We start from the raw sequence: 23,574 nt of genomic DNA, 5'->3' as shown, positions 1-23,574 counted from the left end.
TAAAGCTACTGTGCGGTTAAAATTAAGACACCATCGGCGTAATTATTCAAGATATTACAGGTTCTGACAAGTAAAGAATTTTCAGAGTCCTGCCACAAATAGGCTACATATTCATTATTGAAAATCTTACGCAGTAACAAGTAAAAATTTTTTTAAAAAACTAATAAGTAGGTCTTAAATTAATAAATACAGATGTATTCTGACAGTTTATGAGTTCATCGTACTCTCTATTTGCAAAAATCTCTGAATCTTAACACAAAATAGGAAAAAAGTGAACTTTTAAGAACTTTGCGAGATTTCTCGGGTTAAAAAAACAGCCGGGATCCCGGAATCCCGTTAGAGAAGCCCTAATTGCCATATTGTATCATGTCATTAGATGTTGTTTTTCACCAGCAGAATGCAAGGAGTAATGAAAAAAGAAAAAATGCTTGAAGCATACCTGTTTATGGGAAATCTCTTCTTCTTGACACTTTTCACAGCAACTGTTCACCGCAGAGACTAATTCAAATAATCGGTTCCGAAACAATTTTTTCCAAGGTCTTGGAACACACAATCATCAATAACGTTTTTTTCTTTTTTGATCAGATCCTAATTTTTAATCTGCGTAGTTATTTACCGATTCGCATTTTTTAAATCATAAATCGTATTAATTATAAACTTCGTTAATTAGAGAACAGAAAGTACGACGTCCTACCTCTGAATCAGAAATTTTTCCTTTATACAGCAACAACACGACAGATTAAAGATTACATCTTTGCAAAAACTAATAAATTTACTTTCTTTTTAATTATTATGCCTTTGTGTCCTCTATCGTAATTTAAAATTTATCTTGTATACTAGTACTTTTTTCTATCAATTAACAGACTTGTTATACTGGAATTATGGGTGCAGATATTTAGTCTTACAGATCAGAAATAATTAAATAAAAAATATTATTTCTGATCTGTAAGACTAAATATCTGCATCCATAACTTCAGTATAACAAGTCTGTTAATTGATAGATAAAAGTACTAGTATACAAGATAAATTTTAAATTATTTTCTTTTTATTCACTAGTAATTGCGAATCGTCTTTTTTTTTAAAGGAAAAACACTTATTTGTAGGTATCTTAATCTTATTAAAAATTATAATCTGAAATATGAGAGATAAGTATAATGGCTAACCTTCATAGGGTAATTTTTCATTTGTTGACCAACAGGTAACAATTCGAAAATTATAATAGCATATGTTTGATTCTTTCTGCTTAGTTTAATATTTCGTAATCTTCAACGTTCATAACTTCTTATAAACTAGTTAAGTAACGCTACATCAGCGTGTAGTCGGAACGAAGCTGCTCGCATCTTTATTTTCTAGATTATGAGGGAAAAAAGAAACACAGAATCATTCGTTCTCAACAATATATTTGATTTCTATCGGATCATTTAAAGGTACAAATATAAGGTCAGAATAAGCCATTAATTAATTGCTATGCCAACGTTTCACGAAATTCTGTCTTTCACTACGGGCCTTGGACTTACAGATTGACTCGTAGCGATTTTTATTGTAACACTTTAAAAATACTGAATTATTTTTTTCACTCGACTCAATGTAACATAGGTAAGACAGATAGCTCTCTCTTTTTTCCCTTTATCTATTTTTATTTTTGGAAGAGTTAATCCCTGTGATTTATGTATAGTCATCGAGTATGCTAAGGTAAGGAGAAACTGTCTACGAGATCGCAATATACTGCCATCGTTCGAAGAGGTGTTATGGGGATTATTGGAAACGGATTACCATAGATGAAGTCCACTAAAATAAACAGAGGAAGAGCTGGAGGGCGAGCATTAGGAGCATACAGGGTGGGCCAACGAAAACGAAACGGCAGAGTATTCAGCTTAGTTCACACTGAGCGCGATTCGCTGGCGAAAGCGAATAACACGTCAGACATGACGCCGTTTTCCTGTGAATTTTACCATTTCGCGAATCGCTTTGAAGTTCGGAACCGTCGAGCTTTTTCGCTAGCGAAAAAATTTCGTCACCAATCGGATGCCCGCTAGTTGTCACGTGGTTCTTGTTGTTTTCAAGATGGCTACAGAAACTTTTTCACACAATAGAGTAAATGTTGTAATTACGGTTTTTTAATATTTCTCTCACCCAACATCGTTTTCTTTTTGACGTATCTTTTTTTCTCAAAAGATAAACAAACGTGGTTAACGACGGAATATCGGAAGCGGCCATTTTGTTTTTCGAGATGACGTTTTCTCTTGTTTGCAAATGATTGGCTCCTTAAAATTCGCAATCGCTTTTCGCTTTTGGTTGTAGGGTCAATTTCACTAATCGAATAAAACTCGTTTTTCGCTTTTCTCATTCGCTTTCGCTATTCGCTCAGTGTGAACTAAGCTTTCGTGTTCGTCCAAGCAAATCGCTCGGACAGGTCGATTTTATTCTCGAGGGGACATCTTATGCAATAAAGTTTTTGGCGAATCTGAATATTAACTAAACAAACATTTTTTTTTCGAAATAAATGTTTGTTTAGTTAATACAAAATAAATGAGTTTTTAAAATTTTTGTTGTCTGTTGTATTCAGAATCGCAAAAACTTTATTGCAAACGATGTCCCCTCGAAAATAAAATCGACCTGTCCGAGCGATTAGCTTGGACGAACACGAACACTCTGCCGTTTCGTTTTCGTTGGCCCATCCTGTATATAATGTAGCGTATAGTTCCCAGTGAACCATTGACGAGACCTCTTTGCACCCATAAGTTGACTCTCGACATGATTCTAGCATTAACTGAGAGATTCAAATACTTGGAGAGACCAAGAACTGTGTCATCTTTGGACGAAGGCGGGGCAATATCTGGAGTGTTTTCAGATGCTATATAAGCAACAGGGTGCCAAGTTGACTGCAAGTAGTCTTTGTTGCTTTGATTAACTTGCTCGTTTGGAACTGATCAAGTTCATCTCTGGATAAATAGGCTCCATTTCTTGTCGTCAGAGTGTTCAGATCTGTATCAGAGAAATCACCCGAAGCTAGATGTTGTAAGACATCTGTGAAGGAACTATCTGCGCTATTTTGTCTATGAGAATTACTAAGTTCAATGAACTTTTCAAAAGAATGAAATGCAAATGTAATGTAATGTCCCAACAGGGTCCCTACCTTGTTGAGACATTACATTGTAAAAAACACTCGAGTAGAGAGGAGTATCTTTAACAGGAGGAAGCTGTCGAAAATCACCAAACAAATAGATAAAGAATCCACCAAAAAGCTCATCTTTCTTGGGGTTTATCTCTCTCAATCTTTTCTCGATCATGTAAAGCATTCTTGCACCAATCATTGACATTTCATCGATGATGATGAATTTGAGCGACTACATCTCAATTTGGAATCTCTGCGCAGCTTCTCCATTTAGAGATCGAAATTTCGTACTAACGATAGGAAGACGAAGGAGAGAATGGATCGTAAAGCCATCAATATTGATCGCTGCTGCTCCACGTTTTAAAAAGAAGACTTGTTTAAACTTATTATTCTATAAAGATTCTTTATATTTGTTGTGTGTCCAGTTAGCGACAACATTTACCTTTCAAAATTACCGTTTTAATGCTTGTCATATTTTCCGACCACCAGATGGCGCTTCTACACGTGCGTGGTGGAAGCGACTAACACTTGACTTCATGCATTCCTTGTCAACATTATAACTCTAGAATGAGTTGTCCGATCTTGATGAAATTTTCCACGACGACTCATCATCACTCAAGGATAGACTGATTAAAATTTCAACTCTCAAAAATGATCCATACTGAAGAAAAACACCTATATCCAGTTCTACAAAAACGGATCATTTTTGAAAGTTGAAATTTTAAACAGTTCCTCCTTGAGTGATGATGAGTCGTCGTAGAAAATTTCATCAAGATCGGACAACTTTTTCCAGAGTTATTCTGCGGACAAGAAATGCACGAAGTCAAGTATTAGTCGTCACTACGTTCCGACAATAAATGTTCGTAGCATTTTTCCTATGCTTATCTAATACAATTTTCGCCGTAGGTCGGTCTATTGCACTCAACGTACAAATAATATATTCACTTTTAAATTTATTCTAATTTATAGTTTTTAATTAACTTGTAACTTAATTAATTTTCGAAAAATTGTTTCAGGTTTTAGCACAACGTTACAAGATGATGAAAAACACGAAGTTCACATGTGTCAGTGAAAGTCTATGCAAGTGTTTAGGAAATCTCGGAAGAAACATTGGACGACATCCCTATTATTACATCGTTATTCCTTGCATTGTCTGTGCTTTCCTGTGTATTGGATTCTTCAATATGAAAGTCACTCATGATATCAATTACTTGTTATGTGCTGACAGAGGAAATATTTTTGAAATTAGACAATTCATAGACAAAACATTTCCAATGAATACTTCGGAATTTTACGATTTACAAAGGTAAACTCATCGTCCAGTCGTACCTATGATCTACATAAAACACAAAGAAGACAAAAACATGTTACAGAAGAATATTTTAGTCGAAGTTCGAATGTTAAGCGAAATAGCAAATAACGTCACAGTGTATATTGATGGAAGACAAATTGGTTACAACGATGTTTGTGGACGGGTCTATGACAAATGTTTCGAAAATCCTATTTCTACTTTGTTAAATCATACGGATGATGTGGTTTCTAGGCGACTGAAATTCAAATATCCCATAGATATTGATCCTTTAACGTTTTCATATAAGATAATGCTATTGAATTTAAGAGGTGTAATCGTTGACGATAACGATTATATAAAAGAAGTATACGCTGTGCGTTTAACATATGCATTGGACTATACTAACACAAGTAAAGCGGAGTGGAATAAAGAGTGGAGTAAAGCACTTTATAGAAAAATAAAAGAATGCAATTTCAAGTACATTGACACTTTTTTCGAGCCATTCTCTTCGACTGATGTTAATGTTATGTTAGATTTTCAGGAAATGATACCATTTATAAGCGTCACCGTACTTGTTGTATGTCTCTTCAGCATGCTGAGCAACATGACTAATAGTTAGATTCGAAGCAAACCGTGGATGGGTGTAGCCAGTGTCGTGTCAGCTGGAATGGCTGTAGCTGCCTCGTTTGGCTTTCTATTTGCGTGTGGTGTAGAAAGCACATATTATAACGTTGCTCTCCCATTTGCAATTCTGGGTAGGTTATATAATAGTTTATATAATGTGTACATTTATTTTGTGTCTAATATTTTGAAATTCTTTTTCAGTGACAGAAGTTGATGATTCTTTCGTAGTTATTGCGTGTTGGAGAACAACAAATACTCGTGATTCTGTTGAAAAGCGGATGGAAGATACGTATTCGAATGCAGCAGTCAGTATCCATAACTATAACTTCGTTAACCAACTTTTGTTCTTATTGCATTGCGATGAATTGCCCTTTTCCGGCAATTAGAATATTCGGCTTTTACGCTGCTACGTGCATCTGTTTTACGTATTTTTTTCAGCTGACGTTTTTCGGAGGTTGTCTGGCTTTGAGTGGATACAGAGAGGAGAACGGTCTTAATCCCATTTATTATAAATCTGTTTCAGGTAAAGTAAAGGTTATTGAATATAACTTTTTCAATTAATTTCTTCTATACATAGGCACGTTGTTGATTTTAAAAAATAACGTAAAATATTTGAATGAAAATAAAGCCGAATTTTATCGTAAATCATTAGCTGATGTTTGTCTAACGCCAGAGACGTAATGTTTTTCAAAATTATTTATAATAAATGAAAATCATAAAATTAATTTTATTAACTAATGATCAGACATACATTATTTACTCGAGAAAAATACAAATACTTAACAGTATGCGTTTAAAAATATCAAATAAAAAGGAATGTTATTTAGACACCGTGAAAACGATTTTTATTTATTAGTAACAAACAGTTATTACAATATATTTATATGCTAAATTATCGAATGTATGGAAAGAAGTTTAAATAAAAAATACTTCATATAACAGCATTTAATAATATTAAGTCAAGAAATCAAATTTCACTATTATTATTTCCAAAACATAAAAGGAAAATAAAGTAAGATAACAGAACTCCAAGTTTTTAAACACAAAAATCTATCTGCAAAGGTTCAAAGTCGACATTTTCCCGATTTCTTTATTCGTTGTGTTCTAAAACTTCATCGTTGCATAAAATGTAGTAAATCTTGTTTTCTCAGCATAAAATGTCTATATTTCTGTACATAGCTTATGCTGTAGAAATATTCTGATCATTTTGTGTGCATTTGCCATTAGAACTTCGTTGTTTTCTCTTTTCGTTGATGACTTTTTTATATTTGTTTACGTAAAATGGGGAGACTTAGTAAAGCATTATGTGAAATCACTTGTAGTTGACATAATATTCGCAGAAAAAAAAACAAATACCACTGATATAGAATTGTTCAAGAAAATGTATTTTTACCTGTCTGATACTGGAAATGTCGAATAGTCAGATACGGGTAAACAAATACCTTAGGATATACATTCTCACTTTATAATAACATGTTATTTTTTTTTCACTATTGAAACAGTGTCTTCCTTTTTGTTTGTTTATCCGACACAATGATGTGTAATTTACATATGACACAAGTCGTTCTTTTGTTGTATGTTTCCTTTTTATTGCAGATACACGTTTCCGGTCTATACTCTTCTTCTGTCGGCTACATGTACTTACAAAATACAGTAAGTTACAATAGTATATCAAAAAATGTAATAATTTAACAAGAGTCGTACCTTTTAATTTTTTGAGATGTTGAGCATATTAAATAAATTGTAGAACAATAAAATACATTTTAAAAGACTATGTATGCATGCCTAGAGTTGGGTTCTTCAACCACACTTTTCTGATCTTTCTTTCTTTCGATTTTTCTTTCTGTCTTTTTTACATGGAGATTCTTTCTGATCTTTCAGTACTCTAAGTCTCTTTTTATTACTCTCGAAGACAATTTTCTTTTGGAGGATTAAATAATCTCCGAACGTATAGAATATTTAAACTAGCCTTTTTACAATATTTTTTGATCATTTTTAGATAATTATACAGGTGTTTTGTGTAATGTTTATAAAATACAGAATTATTTCTATAATATTTTAAATCGGCTATGGGTTCTTTTCGTCTGATTTTCATTTTCCTTTTGTTTCGCCTATATAGTATTTAGTGTTTTTAAAAGTGCATAGGATCGAATTCCAACGTTACTGGCCTTTTGCACATTTTGTCTTTTTGGTTAATGTTACCTATGGTTCCAAGATGGCGGCTCATCTCTGATTCCAGCAAATAGAAGAAGAGAAACAGTGAGGACGCACGTTCTAACCTAACCTAACCTATTCTAATATTGGCATTTTTGTGCTCTCAGAGCGGTAAAGGGCCTAAAACCACAAATAAAAAAAACCTAATAAATTACCATAATTAATACCAAGAAAATTATTAGAATAGGTTAGGTTAGGTTAGATCGTGCATCCCTACTGTTCCCTTGCTGAAATCACACGAGTTGCCATCTTGGAACCATATATAACATTAACTGTCTTTCTTTCTGATTTAATTGTTTTCTTTTTATTTTTGAATATAGTTTATGTGAAATAGGGGCTAATTTGATGTCAATTTTCTTCAGTTCTTTACCTTATTTCTTCATACAATCCTCTGCTATATGGGAAGTCAGTATGACAGTATATTTAGTTATTGATTTTTTATTTTTTGTGAATATTTTTGACTATTTTTCCTGTTGAATAACTATATTTCTGACGAGAGTATGTGTAGTCTAGAAAATCATGCTTCTGTCAACGGCTGGACATCTTAGAGGTATGAAGGATATATGTGAGGAGTTACAATTTGGCGCACAGTATTTGGTGCCCAATTCATGCGCACATGAAAAAAAACCAGACTTGTAGGTAGTCAGGGGATCGAGAACCGAATCAAAATAAAATACAAAATGGCAACACTGTTTCTAGAAACAGGCGCTAGTGCGAGATTTGCGCATGCTTTGCTCGTTTGGAATTTCGAAATGCGAAACCGTTGCGAAATCGAATTTTGACAAACCTCTGACACAAGTTACGCGTGTATTCTCTTGCTCTCGTCGTTTCACCTTCCTGCGAAACAACGAGAGCAACATTGGGACAATTCGGGTACAAATATCTTCCCGTTTACCGTAGCCAAGAACTGGCCCGTGACAACGCAACCGGTCGTAACCTCGGCGGCTACGAAGCCTTACCGTAATCTATGCCAGGATCCCGAGTACCGGTGTCGCTTTTCCTCATTGAAAAGTGTTCATTTTCTCTTTTCTTTTGAAAACAGTGCGTAGTCGAGCCCTGAGTCACCGAAACATAGTGTCGTCACAAAAATGGCCTTGACGTTTTACTTGTTTCATATATTGTAACTTGCAGTATTTTGTAATTTCATGCAGCCAACAGAAGAGGAGTATAATCCCGAAACGCGTATCGGCAAAAAAAGTAATAAAATGCCTTGTGTCATGTGTAAATTACACTTCAAAGTGTCGAATAAACAAATCTGTTATTTTTGAATTAGACTACAATTTTCAAATTTCAGACCTATAAGTTTTCACTGGCCTTCCTATCTGTTGACTGTCTGTTTTTCCTCAATCCCTAGAATAATAATAGACAGATAGAAAGAATATATGACTAGATATGGGTGGCCTAGAAGCAGATTCCCGATTAACTATAAAATTGTAAAGCTATTTTATGGAAAGCATAAAATTATGTAACCATTGTAAAGCGATAAGAGGTAGGAAGTAATTGTGGGGTTACCATTCGTGTGTATTTAATATGGACAGTCTGTAATTGGACAGCTCTGTAATTGTCCGTACCGTACTTAGAAAAAATAATGAAAATGTCAATACTTTTTAACTGATCGCGAAGGTAATAGCTAAATCACAATTACTTAGATTTAAATCAGACAATAGAGCTAAATTTTTGACAATTATAATTGTATTTGATGGTCGGGTGGCAACATTATATAGACAAATGTAACGGCTGTGTTGCTTAGAGAATTTGCACACATTTATTATAACGGTTTTTCAGTTCCATTGTACTTGTTGTCTAAGATTTTAAATTATTACGTATTATTAATCATAATAAATAAATAAAATTGTTTGTTGCGCCATCTGTTATGAAATTTTCTTATAAAAATTTCTATATTTTTATTTGTTATAAAATTACAAAACCCTTATGAGGATAGAAATGAGTTTTATATTTCAAAAAGAAAACTATAAATGCGAATAACAAGTAAAATTTTCATTAAATGGGACTCCAGTGGAGATAGGATACACAACCCGTTCTTTCTTCACTCCCCTCGAACTTTAACTACCAAAACTTAAAAGAATCAATCCTTTAAATACACCAACTTCACTGCATAATTTCAGAAATTTTCGACATAAGATACAGGAGTTATTCAGCTTCAAAGAAAGTGAACAAAGTCTCACTCCACACAAATACACACTCTTACACTCTAACATTTATACATACAGAAAAAATGCGAATTCTTACAATTTCCGAGTTCAAAATCGACTCCTCAAAAAATATCAAAGAGGGGAAAGTAAAAATTGGAATTATAATGATTCTGATAATAATTTAATAAATTTGGAAGTTTTCATTTTTGTTAAAACTTTATAATTTATTATAATTTCATCAAATTTGTTTTCATTGCTTTTGGGCAAAAATGCGATAACTTTGTTTTCAATATTTTCCAGAATTCAGCATAAATAATAGTTATGAAAACGAGAAGCAGGAAGATATTTTTATGAAAGTTTTCAAAGAAAAGATATCAACATTTCTGTTTTATTCGTCAAATCAGATTATTATATTACTTGTCTATGTCGTTAGTTTATCATTCTGTATGTGGGGAGTCATTTCTTTAAACGAAGGTCTTGATGTTTTTGGTTTTTATCCCGAAAATTCCGAAACCACCCGAGGATTTCGGGTATATTATAAATATTTTACTGAATATTCATTTACTATTCACATAGTGATTAACGAAACTTTGGATTATTTAAACGAAGTCATTCAGAAATCATTAGACGACATGATTGAGAAGTTCCAGTCTCATCCAAACGTGGCAGATATGGATATTTATTGGTTGAAGTATTATAAAGATTTTCAACAACATGTAGCAGCGAAATATTCTTTTTCAGGATACGATTTATCTACTAAACAAGATTCCATCGATGCTTTACGACAAGTCTTTTTGAAATTTCCAGGAGCCAAACATTACCAGAACGATATCGTATTTAATCATAATTATACCGATATTATTTGCAGTCGTTTCTTTCTTTTAGCAAGAAATGTTTCGGATAGAACCACGGAGTCGAAATTAATCAAAGATATACAAAAGATGGCAGAAGAATTTCCTTTTGACGTTTTTATACACACCATGATATCGCCTGTCGTCGAGCAAAGTATCGTTATTAGAGAAGTGGTCTTTCAATTTTTTTGGATGACGTCGTTAATAAATCTTGTTATTTTTATTTGCTTTAATCCAAATATTTTCTATTCGGTTGTCGTTGCTCTCTCTATTTCGTCTATTACGACACAAACTCTGGGTTATATGTCGTTATGGGGTGTCAACTTGGATATCGGCTCCATGTTCTGCTTAGTAATTTCTATGGGGTTTTGTGTTAATTATCCCACTCACATATGTTATTCTTTTCTAACTTCGTCAGATAAAACCATAAAAGGTAAATTGCAGCATAGTTTATATAATGTGGGATTTCCGATATTTCAGGGCGCATTCTCAACCGGAATAGGTGTATTGATTGTATTACACAAAACTGTGTTTTTGAGTAAAATATTTGTTAAAATAATTGTGATAATTGCTGCTCAAACTGCGTTTCATGCTTTATTCGTAATTCCTGTCGTATTATCGATCACTCCGTGTTTTCTTTGTATAAATAAAGCTGGAAAAACATCATATACTACATAAGAAGGATTGAAGAGTTTTAGAAAAGCATATAAATCCGTTAATTGGGGAAAATAAAATAATTCAGTGTTTAGCTAATACATTTGTTGTTTATCAGATCGATATACTTTCTTTTCATTTGTGTATGTAAAACACATAATCACAAATTGTAAAGTAGATTTTTTTGCTTTGTATATTAACTCAATTTAAATGTAATGCAGAGGTCTTGAAGTAAGTAAACTCTATAAGCTGGTAATTTAAATTAGATGGCGTTTAATTGTATGCATTGACATATCACAATTAATTATTTCCAGAAGATAGAATCATTGCATCTTTTAAATTATAGAAGTGGAGTTTAGGTTTTAAATTACTACTAATAAATCTGCAATATTTAACAGATTATCGAATAGCTAATAAAATAACAAAACAAAATGTACAAAACAGATAATTATGTATTTTTCTTCACGTATTGTCAATTAATAGCGATTCATTCGTATTCAAAATATTATTGCTGGGTAGATTGGTGAAGTTGGTTAAAACTGTAAACTCTTATAAATTATAATTATCGATTCAATATAAGTAATATGCAATTGTGACGATCGGGATATTGGGAACTTTATCATTTATATGTACTTTTATAATCTTTTAACTATATTTTATACAACCTCTACATTTTATACAAAAACGGAACGAAATAGACCAAAAAGGGTTAGTTAAACGGGAAATCAACTGATAAATTCTGTTGATAAGAACAGTTTAAACTCGATTCCCACGAGTTGAGTTCCTTGTTAAGATGAGTCAAATTTCGGTGACACGACTACGTCACCAATAATTTTATTGGTCCAAGAAGATCATCTCTTCTGACGAAATCAAAGAAGGGCCTGCTAACTCCCTCCCCATATAAAAAGGGAGTACGATGAGTAAGACGGAGAAGTTGTTACTGACCGTGTGTTTGTGCGCTCAAAAGGATAGTTACCTGTCGCCGCCGATCCTCCCTCATCATCTATATTCAAGCCGAACTGTCGTCGTTACACTTCCTAACTGAACAACTATTACCTGTTAGTGGACAGAGTCATTACCAACGATCTACTACAAGATCATTTATTCTTAGCCCGAACGCCTACAACGGTCTATAAGGATATCATCGATTATTACATCGACATTCGACTACATATCTTAAGGTATTTATCCTACACGCGAATATTTGTAAGCTCTCCTCTCTCTCTCTAATCCGCGTAGAATTTATGTTCGCGGATCGTGAGCCATGTACCTTATCACGTGTCTCTCTGTAAAGTAATCGCTTGTATCTAATTAGTCCTATGGAAAAAATAAACGGGTATATTTTTATATATAAATCTCTGGGTGCGTTCTTTCCGTCATCCTCTCCATTCGCTTCATTCCGGGTCTAACCCATACGTAACCGCTCGCGCAATTGATTTTCTGTATCGATCTAAGGATACAGTGGTGTCATCCTGACGTGGTATCAAAGAGATACCGGCCCTATGGTCACACAATCGTTTCGTCAATTTTTTTTATTATGGAGAATTAAGGCTTTAGTAAGTTTAATGATTTTACCTTCTGCTTCGGTGAGGCTTTTAATTTAGTAAGTTTGTCTAAATTTAACTATTATTAATATTTTTAAGTGTCAGGTAAAGTGCTCTATAATTGGTATGTATTATCGTAAAACGTATGACGATTAACGTTTGATTAGTTATTTCCACACAATAAAAAACTGAAATTATTGGTGCTATTGTGAAATAATTTGCCTTTACACAGTTGTACACATTGTATAATAAATTGGTGGTGTTGGTAAGGTGGTAAGAAGTTGATTAGTTTAAGTAATTACAATAGCGTGAACATACATTATTTGACTGTTAATAAATGACGATATGTGTACGATTCGCAACTGATTGGTGAAAACGTGTCAGATGACAGAAATGACAGCCGCGCTTGTTGAATTCGAATTTACGTCATGTAACTATATTCGATCAATCAGGATCGAGGACTGCCACGACGTCATAATTCAATATTGCGGCCTGCTTGAGACAGTGATAATATCTGTTACTTAATCTAACATGAATCTGTATTATATCTAAATAACCAAATATGACTTTAAATTCCATAGAAGAATTTGTTACTTTGGAACGGATAAATAATCTTGTAATATATTCTGAATAAACCTGTTTTTCAAAGTTGTGTCTTGCTGTATAGAAAACGAATTTCATATTTATATCTCGTACTATTCTCTAATAAATGATGGCAGAAACAAAAATACATTTAGATAAGAAAAATGTGTTTAAGTTTAGTTGCAGTTGTAAAAATCTAAGTACTGTATAGAGCTAGTGGAACTGGGTTGAGCGCAACCTGTACGCAGGCAAAGAGAACTGCTTCGGGAAAACGTGCGTCTTTGGGTTGGATACGTACTGAAACGCGGTGCTTGTTTTATTCTTGTGATAATGAACCACAGCTTTCTGCCGCACAAAATTTCAAAAAATAACTGTTGTGTGGTCTGTTGTAGTGTTACCTATAGGCCTATTACTGCGCCGCCAGGTACAAAGTTTTATTCGTTCCCGAATGGACAATACTTTGGGAAGAAAGAGAAATAGCTGTCTGCAATTAAGTATTATTCTTGGGCATTTTCATTGAAGGTATTTTTTAAAGTTGTGTGTGTATACATAACTGTGACATTTAATTAATAGCATTATATTGTAATTATCTCTTTAAAACGCTAGGGTGTTTTTTAGCGGTAAATAGGTGTAGTTCACTATATATTACTACCCATTGCTTACGTCGTGCATTGAGTAATAACTCGTTGTGTTTCTAAAAATCTAAAATTCTGATAATAAACAACTAAATTTAAAAAAATGCTTAATGGTGTTATTACTTGCCATGATACACTATTAAAGATCATTTCAAGTAATTCATTATTCAAAAAGTGACCAAAGTCGCCTGATAACTGCAATATAATATGTAAAACTTGAAAAAGTTTTCAGCAAAGTCTGCAGTCAGCATTTTGTAGGTAGACGGGAAATTGATCATCCACACCATTCAGCATACGTTCCCGCTTTTTCCAATGTGATATAAGAAACGGGGTTGTGGAAATGTTGATAAGTTTTTAAGGCAAGCAAGAAGGAAAGAAGAAATTGTGGAGGAGAGTGTGGATAACAGCATGGATGTGGACACCGAAACCTGTGATCACCAAACATGCCATTGGAACACAAACGGATGTAGGGTAAACACTTTATAGCACAGATAGAATTGCACTCTTATTTTGTGAAATGACGTGAAATGATGTGGGTACCCAAACTAATATTTATTGTAAAAAGCTGTTACCTAAACCTAATAACCAAAAAGTATATAACCAACAACTTCTCCAGTGATGACAGTTGAACCTCGATTCACATTTGGATCTGTGTTCTTATCCATGGAAATCTATTAGTTTGGAAACGTGTCCGAATTTAACAGTTCCTATGCTTTCTTTAAGTTACTTTTCTTCAGGGTTTCGGTAGACATCGCGTCAAAACCGCACTGCCTTCTAATAACCATTATTCGTTCGTTCCGAACAGGAGAAGCACGTACCGCCTTTGTGGTTCCGAGTCTGTTTTCCCTCCCCATCAAAAAAAATTTCCGTAGAATAATACTGCAATTTCCAAACATTGTAAGAAAGAGAGGAGCGAAATTAGTTTCCCGACTAGCTAAATCAGGGGTGTCAAACTCAAACTGCTTAAGTACCAATTTTTTGTCTCGAGTACTTCTGCGGGCCAGATGTTTTTAGCTTTTGTAGCCAAAAATTTTTTAAAAAGTAGCCGACTCAAAAAATTAGTTTTTAATAACTCGAGATTTGACAATAAAATAAAAAAAAACACCATTTGTACTTTTTCAGCAATAACTTTAATCATAAAACAAACAATTTCGGCCAATTTACAGACCTGAAGCAGGTCTGCAAACTGATCCGGAAATAAGGATCACAAGAATCAAAATACAAGCATAAACTGTAATTTACTAAGACAGTGGGGAATCTGTTAACGAACAAATTGGATAACGAACACTTTCGCGAAAGATTTTTATGTTCGGGCAACGAACACTTCACAGAACATACAGAAAAAGAAGCACATAAATAATAAATACCGATTGGTCTTCCCTTGTCTTCAGGCAACAATTCGAAATCTTTCGGAGCGCGGGAGACTTCGTCATCGACGCTCAACCCGATATATACTAATCGGATAGTATTCCTCCGAACTTTGAAACTCTACCTTGTAATTTCAGACTTTTATTTTTCTGACAAAAACAATTCTTTTATAGTATTCGGGTGGGCAATCGTTAAGTTTTGCGTCGGTTTTTATCTTCGAAAAGTAAGAGTATAATAGCAAAGATAGAGTGTGGGCAGAAGATGTCTGATGTCGCTGGGCAGTATGGCTTGTACAGTTCTACAGCAGGCCGCAGTTCAATCTTATCTAAGAAAGATACAGTCTAATCAACAAGACTCAAGCAGCTAAAGGATAAACAAAAATCACATCTGAGAAATAAAGAACATTGAAGAGCTCATAATGGAACCTGAAACGGATCTGACGACAGAAGTACGCCAAGAACCCTTGAATGAAGAACACCAAGGAACTCGGAGAGATATGTTTTCTTCTGAAAAAGAGGATTAATGCCGATATCCGCTATTAAACATCTTTTAAACCAGTGGGAGGATGTCAGAACAACGGTCTTAGAATGGCATCAAAACCAGGTTGAGGTTAATTGGTAGAGGGATCTCTACAATTACAATGCTATTAATTACTTCTGAAAAATCCTGAAGGAAAGAGAAAAGCAATCGACATCAGACAGATTTTTTAAACCCCACAAACGGAAAAAACACGAATAAAAAAAATGCAAGACTGTGTACTGTGTATACTATATACAGTCGAGTCCGCATAAGTCGACACTTTAAGGGAAAGTGGAAATGTGTCGAGTTATCCAGATGACGACTTATGTGGAGTCGACTGTATGTATTTTTATTATTACATATAAATACCAGTATACCTCGCCTTACGTCGGTAATTGGTTTCAGGAGAGGGACGTAAGACGACGCAAGTCGAATTTCCTTGTGTAGTTACGACGTAAGTCGAAACTACGTTGGAAAACGCCAATAATGCACTTAAAGACCGCTAAATAAGACGACAACACAGAAACACAGATGTTTTCATGTTTCGTTCTCTAGGATTTATGATAATTATATTAACATTTACTGTAAATGTACATATTTTAATATGATTTTATGTGCTTTAACGCTTTTCTAGTGATATTACGACTTCAATATTTGTGGCGGACGGATATAAAGTCGAATAAAATGACTTAAATTTGATTTTTATTTTTCCATATACTTTTTTGACAAACGACGTATAATCGAGAACGACGTAACTCGAGGTATACTTGTAAACGTAGTAAGAAAGTATGTGTTTTTTATTGTTTGGAGTTTCCAGAACGAATTAATCAAATTCCCATAAAAACATATGGAAAATCGATGATCGGTTAACGAACAATTCGGATAGCGAACAATTATGGAACGGATTATGTTCGTTAACCGATCACCCACAGTATGTCGAAAACTCATTTTATATGCAAAATCATGTGAATTATCCAATAAATGATCATGACGAGACGGATTTTAATTTGAAATTCAAAAGATGAAATAGAGAAAACATAATGTAAACAAGAAATTAAACACAAAAATAAATCAAATAAAATAAATATCTCTAAGTAATATGAATAAATAAAAATAAAAACAAAAACAATAATAGTAATAATTGAATTCAACAATTTTGTTTATTAAGTATTATTTGTTTAAGTACAAAATATCACATTTTCTTTGATATCAAGATAATAAAAAAATAAACAAATAGCATTATTGAATTGATGTCGCGGGCCATGACTGGCCCGCGGGCCGTATCTTTGGCATGCCTGACCTAAATAATAAAAAGGAACTTGTTCTAAAAACAACTGTACGGACATTTAAAAATTATGAAAATAAAAAATATATAAGAAATTAAATGATAAAAATAGAGGAAAAGTAATAGAACTTTGGTATAATTACTGATATATCAGAGAGAACGCTGACATTAGTAAAGGTGGTGGCGAGTTCATCGAAGTAATTTAAAATATAAATACACAGGTTTTAGAAAGTAGGCCACTGATGTAAATACAAGTTGCCAATAGTTATAAAAGTGAGTACAGTAATCTGTTTCTAATGTTTTTAAATGTAAATAGTTAATTTATTTTACAACTACTTTCGTCAAAGTCCTCTTTGAAATAAAACTGTTTGATAATTAGTGAATATCTGGTAAAAATTAATTGAAAATAATAATGTAATTTTAGTCAGTGTTGCATGCTGTCTGCAGATCTGAATGGATCTGTTGGTGGGTTTCATAGCTAATATCTGTATAAGTCTTTTTAAAAAATACCACTTCGTAAAGGCATGGAAAAGCCGAAATGCATTTGGTTAACAACTTTAGGATAGTTTGTCAATAAACATTCAGAATTGGGCTTAGTGTGATAAATCTGTACTGTACGAGGTATCCTGTATTATATGATTGGAAAATTATTTTGAATAACAGATAAATTTACGTAGAGAGCAGCTATCGAACGGAATGCTTAAATCAAACAATACATTTCCGGTAAATGTTCGGAATTAGCCGAATATATCCAAATGTTTGCCATTTTCCATTAAGATATGTTTTTTCATCTACGTCAAAGTATAGTATGACCAATCTAGGAGTACGCGATGGACTACTTTACTGACTATTGGCAGGGTTAAATATGTGTCATGTGAATAGTCATCATAGTTCTAAAAAACTGTTTCCGTCCTGTGGGCACTAAGAGGGCGAGAGACTCTTTCTGTTATATATAACAGCCGAAAAAGTAAAAAGGCAAGCGTTGTATTGAGTTAATGTTCTTACATGTAGAGATAAATATATAATAATGAAAAGCGGTTCCATAAATCCAAAAATATTAATTAAGATTATTGTATTATAGTCTCTAAAAACACAAAAACACACACGAGAAAATAATTCGGACAATTTAATACAACACGAATACTGTCTTAAAAATTAAAATATATTTATTGAATATATCAATATATTCTTGCATGGATACAACATTGTTTACATAACTTTACACATTTAAATTTATTACTGAATAATTTTTAAGTTTGTTTTCTTTCGTACCCTGTTTTTACCAGTTACAAATACAATGACTTCCGGAGCAATAGCCTCCTCTGCGGCCACGAGTTATGCAATATAAATTGCAAGGTCTGGGATTGCATATTAAGTCTTGCATATAAACGAACCCTATACGATAAATTCAATATTAACGTAAGCTTATAATATATTATGGTTACATAAGTGTTATGGCTATTTTTATATATTATAATGCTTAATAATCAGGATGAAAAATTTAACGAATACATTACCTATTATGGTAATCAGAAGAACCAGTAAAAAGACTAAGACGAGAGATTTCATCATTCTGTTTTCAATCGAATTACTCTATAATATAAGGAAATTTTCTACATGAATATATTCTAAATTTCCGTACAACCGAAAAAATTTTCTGTGAAGTTTTCCAGCTTAAACATTAAGAATTATATTTAACAATTAAATAAATAGAATTCTAATGAAGATTAGAATGTCTAAAACACTGTAAACAATGTATAATATTTTCTTTCTCGTGCCCCTTTGGTGTAATCTTAGAAAGTATTTTTATAACAGATAATTAAGCCATAATTTTAGTCGATTTTTACGTTGAGTGAATACACTTTTATGTAATAATTCTTAAGATTCTACTTATAAAAATACACCATTTAACTCAGTTAAATTTAACAAGTATATCTACTTAAATTACATATACTCAAAGCAAAAAACCATACTTACTACTGATGCAAACAGGTAGAATTAACAGATATGATAACGTTGGTGTGACGTATATATAAGTCGTAAAGAATATTTCATCATATCAGAATAAAATTTTATCGAACTTCCTGCCTATCCCTGTTTTAAGAAGTGAGGCATTACGGCTGTTGAGAGAGTTAAATTCTCAAAAAGTATTTTCCAGGCAGCTGCTCCGATGATAGACATTTTAATTATAAACAAAACTTATCAAATAAATAAAGAATTAGTAAAGATTACGTATTATTAATTTGTTAATTACTCCAAAAATAATTAATTATACTTAAATGTAATTAACGAAATGATAATTGAATTTATCTAGGAAAACAGAAGTGTTAATAGTTTATATCGTGCAAATTATATGTAACACATTATAAGTAATTTTATAATAAATGTATTATGTTTAATAAGTTAATTAAGCAATATCTTCTATAGAATGGGAGTGGAGGTTTCGAGTATTTATATATCGCAGGACAAAATAATATAAAATAAAAATTTGTTATAATAAAAATAAAATGTGATACTCGTTAATAAAACTAATTAAATTTATTATAATTTGTCAAAGAAATGATTATAAAGATTACTTTAAACTCATATTTTTATCTTATTTTATCATATATTGTGTGTATATTTATAAATATACGAGCAATTATTTATTGTGACGTCGTCACAATGCGAGTTGTACTTTATTACTGCAGTGGAAAACTAATTAATTAATTAAATTTAATAAACTTTCAGTTTTATTTTAGGCCATTTCTTGTTTTTATCATTCCTTATATATCATTTTTGAGAATTAACCGTATTTATTTTTATCATTCTTATCACTTCTTATCAATAGCTAAAAATATATTACCGTGTTTTTCCAGTTTATTCATTCAGTGGCCAAATAAATAAAACCACTGAGTGCTGGTTGCTAGTAGATTCTCTCGTCAACTATGTAGTTGCCTGGCCACGGGGATTATTTACAGTTTTCTTTACTTGTGTAATGCATAAACCAGGGGCCAGTTTCTCACAGAAAACCCTTTGTTCTCCCACGTGTTGTGTTTCCATACACCATAAAAAAAATCCAGCTCTTTATTTCAGGAAGTTTGAAACAACACTTGATAAATACTGATTTATTTTACTTTGTATAAATCAACATTTATAAGATTTTACTGTGAAGTATTATTATAAACAAATATATGCAATAACACGTCGAATTAATGTGTAGATTATTGTAAAATAAACATTGTTAAAAATAAGCGAAAACAGGTGATTCTTCGAAGCCGAAAATGTTAAAATCCAGTCAATAAACCCAGGAATTTATTATAAGTAGCCTGTCTTAATTATATCTGGCTTCCACTTTTGTCACCCCTATTATTGGCAGAACCGAACACAGCATGAGTATAGGGAAAAACCTTCTTAGGGCAATAATTCAAAAAAAAAAAAAAATACGACAGAACGTAATTAATTGCATGTTATCGCTTCTAAACACTACAATTAATGAACTTAATGCAAAACTAATGAGAAAAGTACCGTAAAAAAAATAGATATTCTAGCGGAAGTTAAAAAATATCGCATAGAAATAATATTGTTTATTTTTATTTTTTACGACCAAATTAACAACTTTCAGTCAGAAATAAACTTGTTAAAACTATAAAATGTATAAATTTCAAACGGAAATATTCTAAACATTAAACGATGGTGACAATGAACTAAAGGTTAAAACAGTCGAAATGTGGAAAAAACTTTAATGAAATACACAAATCACTTTTAAGTATTCTTCAAATTTAAAGCCACTTATCTATTGCAATGCTTTCATCTTCAACATCATCTTAATCTTCCTCGACATCATCTTAAAATTCGACTCACACTGTAGCGAAGATTTCACACAATGGAGCCACTAAATATGGCAGGAAAGTTAAGCAACTCGTTGCTATATATTTTATTTTTATCGTAAAAGTTTTTTTTTTATAAATGATGAAACAAAATATGATATTAATTAAAAATTCTTATTAGCAAATCGCATTCGTTCAGTACAGTACCGAGCTACTGTTCGAGTGTTCGAGTTCCGAGATATTGTCATATTGTGTTTGTCACCTTTTGAATGATTGCTTACCTACGGTTAAAAAATGTTTAATATGACTTACCTAAAAATGTTTAAATAAACTTCACTAAATACGAAGATTAACCTATAAAACCAAAACACAGTTGGTTTTAAAGGATAAATTCTGAAAAAAACGACGACACCCGGTTGATAGGAAAGGTAAGACGAGAAAGAAAAAATTTACTATTAGTTTCCATTAAAGTAAACATGAAGAAAAACACAAAACAAATTAAAAATTTCAATATTCTAAAACCCATGGGCTTATTTCAGATAATACGCGTGCTTGTATCTGAAATATTAGCTGTTAATTTTTCAAACTAACAGCTTTACATGGTAATGTGACGAATTTAGCCTCTGTAATCCAAATTATACTTGGTAGACCAATCTCACAGCAATCTTATTGGCAAATTGATTTTATTTTGTAAAGACTACATCATATGCATTTCGGGCTGGTCTAATATTTTCCATATTTGGTAAATTTAATAGAATTTGCTTATAAAAATAATTATTTTGAAGTTGAAGGTATGTTTTATAGACAAAAAAAAATGGTATCAGTATGGGGTCAAAGATGGGGCCAAAATTAGCTGAATTGGTAATGATTGACATCGATAAAAAAATTAGTAAAATTAGGGGTATAAAGTTAATAATGAGGTATGTAGATGACTATTTGATAGTACATAATAAAATTTGATTAATAAAGAAACTATATATAATTTAATAAATAACATAGACAGGGATATACAGTTTGATATTGAAGAGGAAATAAATAAGAAAATTAATTATTTAGATATTACCATAGTTAATAATCCTAGAAAATTTGATTTTATAACTTATAAAAAATCTTGTAACGTTAACAAAACTATTAATTACCACTCTTATATTCCGGATTACATTAAAAAGAATGCATACATTGTTGAATTAAAAACATATATACAAGAATATCTGATAATTATAACATAAACATTAAACTAAAAGAATTAAATACGAAATTCCTATTGAACGATTATCCAAACTTTATCCTTAAAAAATGGAAAATATATTATTTAAAAAATAGGTATAATACTAAGTTTAAAACTGATAAAATATATAAAACGTTTCTGTACATTAAAAATATCTTTGAGCATTGCAAGAAAAGTATTAATAATCATAATATTTGTTTGGCCCCATCTTTGACCAATAAAATTTCACAAAACATTTGTAAACATATTAATAAAATAAGTAATAATCATTTAGACCCTTTAAAAAAAGCTGGTGTTGTTTATAAAATTGAATGTAATTGCCATAATCCGTGTATATATATAGGAGAAACCGGGCGTGTGCTAGAAATTAGAGTCAAAGAACAGGAAGCAGCCATTCGGCTCAAGTATAATAATTCTCCGTAGTTTAACCACATTAATAGCAATAATTGTAATATTAATAGAAACAATGTAAAAATTTTACATATTGAAAAAGACATGTATAAAAGGAAATTTAAGGAACATATAGAAATTAGAAAACAAAATAATAATAATTTAATTAATCAGTCGAAAGGGATGGAAATTAATTATAGTTGGTATAATCTGATAGATGGCGCTAGGATAAAATAAATTGATAAGTATTAAGACGTCACCACTTGATTACTGTTGTAAACGTGTTGAATGAAGTATACTTGTGCTAATATGTCGTAAATTTGTGGTGCTTTGGAAATATCTATACAATTGTGTGTCAGCTTATTTAGTAATTGGGAGTTTTAGTGTGTTTATTATACACGTGTGTGGAAACTGTTTTTAAACTTGTAAGTATAAGTGTTGTTTACAATATTACTCGTATTAGCCATATATTAGTCATGTACAAAAAAGATAATTGAAATTTTAGGATACCTGTAAATGTGTACAAGGTTTACCATCCCTATCCATGGAAATATTGTTGTAATTACCACCAACGTTTATTGTAAGTTTTCCTCCGAAGTTTGTAAATTTGGTGTAGCTATACATCTACGTCGTGTTTTAGTTAAACATTTTGCTTTCTTTGTTATTGTAGCACTGAAGAGGAACTGGAAAATATTAGACCAGCCCGAAATGCATATGATGTAGTCTTTACAAAATAAAATCAATTTGCCAACAAGATTGCTGTGAGATTGGTCTACCAAGAATAATTTGGATTGCAGAGGCTAAATTCGTCACATTATCTACATATACAGCAAACCATTTATATATATTTTGAAGCTTTACATGGTATCTGCGAAAAATGCTATAATTTAGACAAATTAAATATTTTTAACCAATGAAAATGCATTTATTTATGATCGTACGGAATTGTATCGGGTTTGACACCAAATACTAAGAGGACAGAAAACGATTAAATAGCACTTGACTTTATTCGGTCGTTGCTTGTACTCTCGGAAAGTTCAGAGATGTCAGTATTATTATGAGGATATAATCTCAGTAAGAATACTTTAAATTCCGTTGGTATTTTACGGTAATTTATAGAATCGTATATACGAATACGTTTTGTGTCATAGTAAGTACAAATTCAATAATCGTTGCTAAGCCGAATTTGTGTATGATTGACATCGTACCTAACAGGGAATATAATTGCAGGATTATTGGATATAATTTGGTGGTAACATAGAAAAAAAGTACAATATTGTAAAATATGGGCAAAACAAGACTTGTGCAAATC

At 32.0% G+C, this 23,574-nt stretch overlaps 1 long non-coding RNA gene across 1 annotated transcript; it reads right to left on the bottom strand.

Moving 5' to 3' along the window:
• Positions 1-17,983: 17,983 nt before the first annotated feature.
• LOC136972603 (uncharacterized) lies at positions 17,984-18,880 on the bottom strand. The gene is made up of 3 exons (XR_010880365.1): positions 18,813-18,880; positions 18,353-18,428; positions 17,984-18,230 (listed from the first exon to the last, which is right to left on the bottom strand). It is a non-coding gene; the product is annotated as an uncharacterized lncRNA (long non-coding RNA).
• Between the last annotated feature and the right edge of the window lie 4,694 nt (positions 18,881-23,574).

This window comes from Centruroides vittatus, unplaced genomic scaffold (genome assembly GCF_030686945.1).
Source record: "Centruroides vittatus isolate TY-2023 unplaced genomic scaffold, ASM3068694v2 contig_298, whole genome shotgun sequence".
Taxonomy (NCBI): Eukaryota; Metazoa; Arthropoda; class Arachnida; order Scorpiones; family Buthidae; genus Centruroides; species Centruroides vittatus.
Note: the sequence above shows the minus strand (reverse complement) of the source record. Positions and strands in the feature narration are given on the sequence as shown.